The 8,907-nt window shown below is 37.5% G+C and overlaps 1 pseudogene; it reads right to left on the bottom strand.

The window, feature by feature from the left end:
- Positions 1-1,159: 1,159 nt before the first annotated feature.
- LOC144252176 (heat shock cognate 71 kDa protein-like) lies at positions 1,160-7,870 on the bottom strand (annotated as a pseudogene).
- Positions 7,871-8,907: the final 1,037 nt, after the last annotated feature.

The raw sequence follows: 8,907 nt of genomic DNA, 5'->3' as shown, positions 1-8,907 counted from the left end.
TCGATACATCTCCATTTAACAGCTTCTTGATTTAATTTATGGTTGTAGAACATATTATAAATATTGGACTGTAATCATTTTGCATGCTGAGACTGCCAAGTGTTTTTGCTTATTGTACATTTATTTAACAGCTACTTACAGATTTCCTACAACATGTCAAGCATTTTTTATTTGTTCCTACTTTTATTCATAAAATTAAATAATAGGTTTTGGTAGGACTTTTAAAATTAGGCTTCTACAAAATCAAAACTAATAGTTGGCATAAATAGGAGAGATTTATGGCTATTTTACCATTTCAAAATGTGGTACTTTATATCTACATAGAAGCACATTGATATTCTAGTCTTTAATTAGAAGAACAAAAGGATTTCTGCTTAGTGTTGCAGGCACTGTTGATCCAGCATACACTGTGGTCTTCTCAGTCACATTAAATCCTAGGTCATGGAATGGTATATATTTTTTCTCTTTCCCTTTTTCTTTTGGTCACACTGGAGTTTAAACCCAGGGCTTCACTCATACGAGGCAAGTGCTCTTCCACTGAGTACACCTTCAGTCCTTTGAAGCATTTTTATTTGGGGACAGGGTCTCATGAAGTAGCCCTCCAACACCCTTTTTGTAACCCTCCCACCTCAGCCTCCTGAGTATCTGGGATTAAAACATGTGACAGGGCTTGCAGTCACATTATCTCCTTGAAACTTCCCCCCCGTCTTTTATTATGTCTAAAGAGGATCTTATCCATTTCTCCACATTCTACTGCATGTTGAAGGATCACTGTTTTATTTTTTAAAACCTCTAGATTCTCCCTCTTCCTCATTTTATAGAATGAAATTCCAGTTATGTACTGAAAAGGTACTACAAACAGCACCTCTTTAATTGGTCTAATGCTTAGCTCATTATCTCCCTCTAAAGGCTCTTTCCTCTGTAATTCTCTCCCCATTTCTTTTTCCCCTTCCTTCATCTTTATCTCCCTCTCTGCATTCCTCTTCTTCTGTTCTTACTTTCATCCCACCCTCCCCGATTCCTACTCTATTCATCGTTTCCCTTCCACCATATCTCTCTTTGTGTAAATTCATGATTTATACACTGGGCTGCTGGGCCCTGGCTCAAAAAGGTGGGACAACAGATGGACGGACAGCGGTCTTGACATTGTTTGGATGCCTTATCTCTGAGGTTTGATGCCTGAACTGTTCTTCCACTTCTCTTCAAGAACTGTAAGGAAGAACCCAAGAGAAGAGAAACCACAGGCCTGTTCAGTCAGAGGGGACACGGAATGAAATAGTGGCATACTCACTAAGTCAACCTTCCAAACATGCCGCTGAGCTACCAGGACAGGCGAGCAAGTAGATGGGCTTTCAGAACAGTCCCTTCCACAGGGAGAGAAGAAAAATCCCTCCCAATCTTGCAGTGCATGGTTTTCAGGCACAGTCATCCAGTGTCTAGGACTACTGTGTTGCCTCGTAGGTAGGAAGTGTCTTTCCTCTCTCTGCCTGTTCCCCACCCCATGCTCCTCTGTCACCCCTGCTTGGCTGGACTAACTCCCCACAGGGCCCTTTCCAACTTTTGCCCCTCTATGTAGGAAACAACATGCATGGTCAAGACGCTGAGCTTTGGATCAGACCAGATCTGGACATCATTTCTCAAGTTCCTGCTTCACCTCCTCCTTGGCAGGTGAGGACTTGGAAGACAGTTCACCCCTAAACCTCTGTCTTCTCATCCATTAGGTGGAGGAAGTTACCTTTCTCAATTATCCCAAGGGTTGACTCAGGTTCTGGTGGGAGAAACCTCGAGAATTTCCAGAGCCTGACCCATGGTTATCATTGCTGATCCCTGTACCTTTCCTGCTCCCCAGCACCCCAGAAGGACTCAGCACTCAGAGTGCTCTGCACACACTGCTCCAAAAGCATCCTTGGCTATTTTATTTGCCTTCACAGAGACATGTCTGATTGATCTTGGGTCCCCAGTGCCTATGGTTGTTTATATATAAAGCGGGGGAAAAATAAGATGTTCTATTTGGAATCATCAGAAGTGTTATGGTTAAATTGTTTCAAAGGTGCCATAAAAGAGGTGTAAACTGTTTTTCACATTTTTAGGAAACAAATGGTTTAAGGATCTAAATATTTAGAATTATCCACATGGAGATCCTGTCATAATAATAAATGACTAGAAAGCCATCAGTATTTGCCTTCGACTTTCAAATTTTGATGAGTCCTTTAAGCTTTTTTTTCCCTAAAATTTCTCAAGTTTATGAAACTAGTCTGATCGTGATTTCACAGCAAATTTTCCCTCTTCATCTAACATGAAGATTAAATTTGAAGTGTTTAAAAGATAGATGAACTGCTACAGGACAAAAAGGTAATTAAAAATGATGGCCATTGTCCATGAAGGCACACAAATTAAGGGATTGCCACCCAGGAAAGCAATTCTATCAGTGATGAATCTGGCATTTCACTTGACTACCTATCCAGTACAAATATGGGAGAGTACCCAAGTTGACCCAGTGAACAGACAGCTTGGGCCATTCGTCTCTGGCAGTATGGCAGAGAGAGATGACCTTTACTTAACATTGAGAATAACTCTACCCCTTCTCCTGGCCAAAATAAGGAAAATATGCCAATGCCTATTGACAATCCATTTGCAGAAGTTAGTGAATGTTTGGTCTAAGTCAATGATATCTTTGCCTTTTTGAACTTTCTTTTACAAAATAAAGGTCTTCCGTAGGCCACCTTGGACACTGGACAGGACCACACACCAAGGATGGATGCATGACAAATTTATAAGTAACTTTTATCTGTTTTTTTTTTTTTTTTTAGTTTTGGTGTTTTGGTTTTCTTACTCAAACAGTCATCTAAATGAACATAGAGAGATACCAAGTTGCCTCCACCACTTTCTTGCTGGATAACAATCTACTTTCATTCCTTCAGGTATTTAGAAAATGTTGACTGTTGTCAGCAGTCCAACAGATAAATGGTTCCAAAACAAATCCTAAATCAAGCACTGCTTCTATATTTAACCCCTTCCCTCCCAAAGAGGCCCGTGGAATGATTTGTGCAAAGATCTGAAGTAAACAATATCGGATCCAATGTCCAACCCTTCAAAGAAAAGGGTTTCAGGGAAGTTAAATCCCCAAACTTGCCCTCCTTTTCAACCCCTCAGTCCGTCATTATCAGGACTTTCTTGTCACCGACAGGATTAGTGGTCATCACTTCAACAACTAAATCAGAATTTTCGTGTTGGGTTAATTATGACAATGTCATGAGTCAAATAGCTTATGTGATTGAAAGGCACGGACAAAATCCATCAACCACACACACTGTGGGCAATAGACTACACCAGAAATGTTCTTGATTAAAAGTTGGCCAGATATTGGCAAAGTTTATTACATGATGAGAGAATTTTCAATCTACATAAAAATGAATATGTAATAGTAACTGATGACTGATTTTTAGGATACTTTCATTGTTCATTTATAAGATTCATTTATTTTAAGTAAAATAAATTATTGTAGATCATTTTAAAACCACAGAGAATAAACAAAAAAAGCCTAATATCACCCCTAAGCCATCACCCAAAGACAATTGCTCTTAAAAGTCTGATATAAAACCTTCTAAGTTTGTGTGTTTATTTGTGTGTAAGTAGTTAACAAGTAATGATATCATACTGTAAATACAATTAAGTGTGCCTCATTTTTTAGACATTATATTGTGCCATTATATAGTTAATAGGGGTATAATATTGCTTCCTATGGATGTGCTATAATTTATTTCTTTCATAGGGAAATGGTGTATGAACAAATTTTATTGGGTGAGTCACAAACTTGGAGGACTGCTTGTTATAGCAATCATCACATCCTGATTATCACACTTATTTTAGTGGCAATGACACTAAGTCAAACCCTATAAACATAAACTTAGCAGTTTGTTTGAAACAGGATGTTCTAAACCATCCTTTAATTCTTACTGAATTAGTAAATTCCTAAAATCAATCTGAAGATGTATTTAAAAGAGGATGTGGGGGGAAAGGTACACTCATACATTGCTGGTAGAACTGCAAACTAGTGAAGCCAATAAGGAAAGCAGTATGGAGAATCTTTGGAAAACTGGTTATGGAACCACCATTTGACCCAGCTATTCCACTTCTCAGTCTATACCCAAAGAACTTAAAAACAGCATATTACAGGGACACAGCCACATCAATGTTTATAGCAGCACAATAGCTAAACTGTGAAACCAACCTAGATGTTCTTCAGTAGATGAATGGATAAAGAAAATGTAATATATACACACAATGGAATATTACTCAGCATTAAAAGAGAATAAAATCATGGTATTTGCAGGTAAATGAATGGAGTTGGAGAATATAATGCTAAGTGAAGTTAGCCAATCCTAAAAAATCAAATGCAAGATGTCTTCTCTGATTTAAGGATGCTGATTCATAATGTGGTGGGATGGGGCATGGGAGGATTAGATGAACTCTAGATAGGGAAAAGAGGAGGGAGGAGAAAGGAGGGGGCATGGGGGTAGGAAATATGATGGAATGAGATGGACATCATTACCCTAAGTATATGAATGAAGACATGAATGATGTGACTCTACTTTGTGTTCAACCAGAGATATAAAAAATTCTGCTCTATATATGTAATATGAATGTAATGCATTCTGCTGTCATATATAACAAATTAGAATTTAAAAAGTGAAAAAAATCAAGATTACCATATAATTTCCTTTCAAGTATTTTATTTTATGATTAATTATATGCAAATATTGCCTAATGTTCAATCATTCTGGGATATTAGAATAAAAATTCCCTGACCATTCTGAACAATTATTTTAATGTATTGCTAAATTCAATTTGCCATATTTCATCTTGAAATTGAAGACTCAAATTGTCATATACTTTGACCTATTGAGGATTTTTTTTCCAATTTTAAATAGTTTTATTTAAGACATTGCATTTTCCATTTGCAATACAGTGCTTATAAAGTACAATGTTATTTCCTTTACCCGTGTACCCGTTCTATATGCAAATATTGAGAATGCCCAGTAATTTTCTATAGAAGCAACTTTAAATTTGCTACAAATTTGAGCCCTTCCATATTTTACTGTGCAGAACAATGCTACATCTGTACTTGGGCTAACTTTATCAATCTCTTCAATAGTGGGCCCAGAGGAAGTACCACAAGAGAGGTGACCCTCCAGGATTTCCTCCTGGCATGCCTCCTGCACTCTGGAACAGCTTGGCGATGGTGGGGTTGCAGACCAGCTCTTTCTGCTGATGTTTAATTCTTCCTTCTCTGCAGACTGATTCTTTTTTTTTATGTTTTTATTTTTTTATGTTTTATTTATTTTTTATCGGTTGTTCAAATCATTACAAAGCTCTTGACATACATTAGATTCATACATTAGATTCAAGTGGGTTATGAACTCCCATTTTTACCCCAAATACAGATTGCAGAATCACATCGGTACACATCCACATTTTTACATAATGCCATATTAGTAACTGTTGTATTCTGCTACCTTTCCTATCCTCTACTATCCCCCCTCCCCTCCCCTCCCATCTTCTCTCTACCCCATCTACTGTAATTCATTTCTCTCCTTGTTTATTTTCCCATTCCCGTCACAACCTCTTATATGTAATTTTGTATAACAATGAGGGTCTCCCTCCATTTCCATGCAATTTCCTTTTTCTCTCCCTTTCCCTTCCACCTCATGTCTCTGTTTAATGTTAATCTTTTCTTCCCGCAGAAAGCTGGGAATGGAACCACCATTTGACCCAGCTATTGCCCTCCTCGGACCATTCCCTGAAGTCCTTAAATGAGCATACTACAGGGATACTGCCACATGGATGTTCATAGCAACACAATTCACAATTGCTAGACTGTGGAACCAACCCAGATGCCCTTCAATAGATGAATGGATTAAAAAATGTGGCATTTATACACCGTGGAGTATTACGCAGCACTAAAAAATGACAAAATCATGGAATTTGCAGGGAAATGGATGGCACTAGAGCAGATTATGCTTAGTGAAGCTAGCCAATCCCTAAAACACAAATACCAAATGTCTTCTTTGATATAATGAGAGCAACTAAGAACATAGCAGGGAGGAAGAGCAGGAAGAAAAGATTAACATTATGCAGTCTGATTCTTATCCAGCCAGTCAATGATTTCATTACATTTGTCAAAATCTTGCATTTATCTTCATCATTTATCTTGCCTTGAAGTTTCTCATCTTCAACAGTCACTTCCGTGTTGAATGCATAAGACTCCAGCAAATTCTTGGATGACATATTGTCCCTCTGCTTTTTGTCTTCAGCTTTGTACTTTTAAGCTTCCTAAGCCAGGTTCTCAATGTCCTCCTTGCCTGAACAATCTCTGTCATTAGTGATGGTAATCTTGTTCTTTTTTTCTGTACTCTTATCTATGGCAGAGATATCGAGGATGCCATTGTCATCAGTATCAAAAGTGACTTGAATCTGAGGAACACCAAGGGGTGCAGGAGATGTGCCCGTGAGTTCAAACTCGCCAAGCAGGTTGTTATACTTAGTTATGGCATGCTCACCTTTATGTATCTGAATGAGCACACCATGCTGGTTATCAGAGTAGGTCGTGAAGCTCTGTGTCTCCTTGGTAGGAATGGTGGTATTGCACTTAATAAGGACAATCACAACTCCACCAGAAGTTTCAATACCAAGGGAAAGAGGAGTGACATCCAAGAGCAGCAAATCTTGAACATTTTTAGGCTTATGTTCAGATAAAATGGCTACCTGGACAGCGGCACCATAAGCAACAGCATCATCAAGGTTGATACTTTTATTCCGTTCTTTTCCACTGATGAAGTCCTACAGAAGCTTCTGAATCTGGGGGATATGAGTAGAACCACCCACCAGTACAATATCATGGATATGTAACTTGTCTAACTTGGCATTTCAAAGAGATTTTTCTACAGGATACAGGGTGCCACGGAACAGGATTCAACTCTTCAAATCAAGCACAGGTAATGGAGGTATAGAACTTGATTCCTTCATAGAGAGAATCAATCTCAGTACTAGCCTGTTTGCTGGAAGAGAGGGTATGATTAGCTCTTTCACATGCAGTATGGAGACGTTGGACAGCTCTTTTGTTTTCACAGATGTCCTTCTTATGCTTTCACTTGAACTCAGAGAGAAACATTGACCACAGGGTCATCAAAAACTTCTCCACCCAAGTGGGTGTCTCCAGCTGTGGATTTGACCTCAATAGTGAAGATTGACACATCAAAAGTGCCACCTCCTAAATAAAAATTTGCACATTTCTTTCAGCTCCAACCTTTTTGTCTAAATCATAAGCAATAACAGTGGCAGTTGGCTAATTGATTACCTAAGTACATTGAGACCAGCAATTGTTCCAGCATCTTTGGTTGACTGATGCTGAGAGTCACTGAAGTAAGCTGGCACTGTGACCACAGCAATGGTAACAGTAGGCCAGTGGTAAAGGTAGGCCTCTTCAATTTCCCTCATCTTTGTCCCAACCATAAAAGATACCTCCTCTAGATAGAAACTTTTTGTCTCACCCTTGTATTCTACTTTGACTTTGGGCCTTCCTGCATCATTCACCATCAGTGCTTCATATTAGACTGGTCAACAGCATCATCAAATCTCTGCCTTGCCAGATATTTGGCATCAAATACTGTGTTGGTGGGGCACATTACAACCTGATTCTTTGCAGCATCACTGATCAATCATTCTTTGCCAATGAAGGTGAAGGTGACATAGCTTGGGGTAGCTGGGTTCCCCAATCATTTATAATTATCTCCACTTTTCCATGCTGGAAGACACCCACACAAGAGTTGGTGGTGCCAAGATCAATGCTGACTGCAGGTCCCTTAGACATGGTTCCATAGGCCAGAATATTCCATAGGCCAGAATATACTTTCCGAAAAAAAAAAAAAAAACATGCAAATCTCAAAAGCTGCCACCACATTCAATGATCTGACCTATTGTTTTTAAAATTTCACTTTTCCTTGGTGTTCTTCCTTCACTATATATTTAAAGGTATTTCTATAATATTTACTCAGGGTTATATTTGCTTTGTATAATCCATTTTTTCCCAAGGACAATTTATTATTTAAATATTCTATTTCTTTTGTCAGTTTTGGACATTCATGATTCCTCTGAAAATTATCTATTTTGTGATTAGTATATTTATTCATGAATTCTATTGCTTTCTTGCTTTTTCTTTAAATTCAGAATTTTTGATCAGAAATCAAAACAATTTCATTGCTGGTTCTTAGTGATATAAACAAAATTATTAAAGAGACTTATTTTCCCCAAAGGAGATAATTATAAATCATATTTATTTGGACATTTTTCTTAACAATCTGACTTATACTGTCTTTTACTTGTTTCTCAATAATAAAAAGAACTTGAAAATTTTCCTAATGATTGTTTAAGCAGATTACATGTCACACAAATATGAGAGAATTGGTGTCAATATAGCAATAGCAAATCTTAAAGACCAGTGCTTGTCAGCTGAGGAGATGCTCAATTTTTTTTTTAAGAAACCAATGAATGGGGGACAAAATTATTATTGCTTATACTCTCTTCAATGTGTTTCCATTGGCTGTTTGAAAATTGAAGAAGAAAGTGGTTCCAGTTTGATAAATTTTAAATTATATTAAAAAATGACCAAACATGGTTCTTTGTAGAATATATAGATTCTATGATAGTTCAGCTGAGTTCTTTAATTCTGTACCAAACCTAGGATTTGCTAAGCAATCTATTTTCTTAAACAAATTTCCAATTATTAAACATTGTCTATGTATGTTCATTTATAATATAATAAAGTATAGTTTTTTAAATATCTTCACCCTAATAAAATATATGTTAGTATAAAAAGTTGGAAATACTCAAATTGCCTAAGGTGGAAAA

This window comes from Urocitellus parryii, unplaced genomic scaffold (assembly GCF_045843805.1).
Source record: "Urocitellus parryii isolate mUroPar1 unplaced genomic scaffold, mUroPar1.hap1 Scaffold_37, whole genome shotgun sequence".
NCBI classification, from domain to species: domain Eukaryota; kingdom Metazoa; phylum Chordata; class Mammalia; order Rodentia; family Sciuridae; genus Urocitellus; species Urocitellus parryii.
The sequence above is the reverse complement of the archived record's forward strand: the minus strand, read 5'-3'. Positions and strand labels throughout refer to the sequence as shown.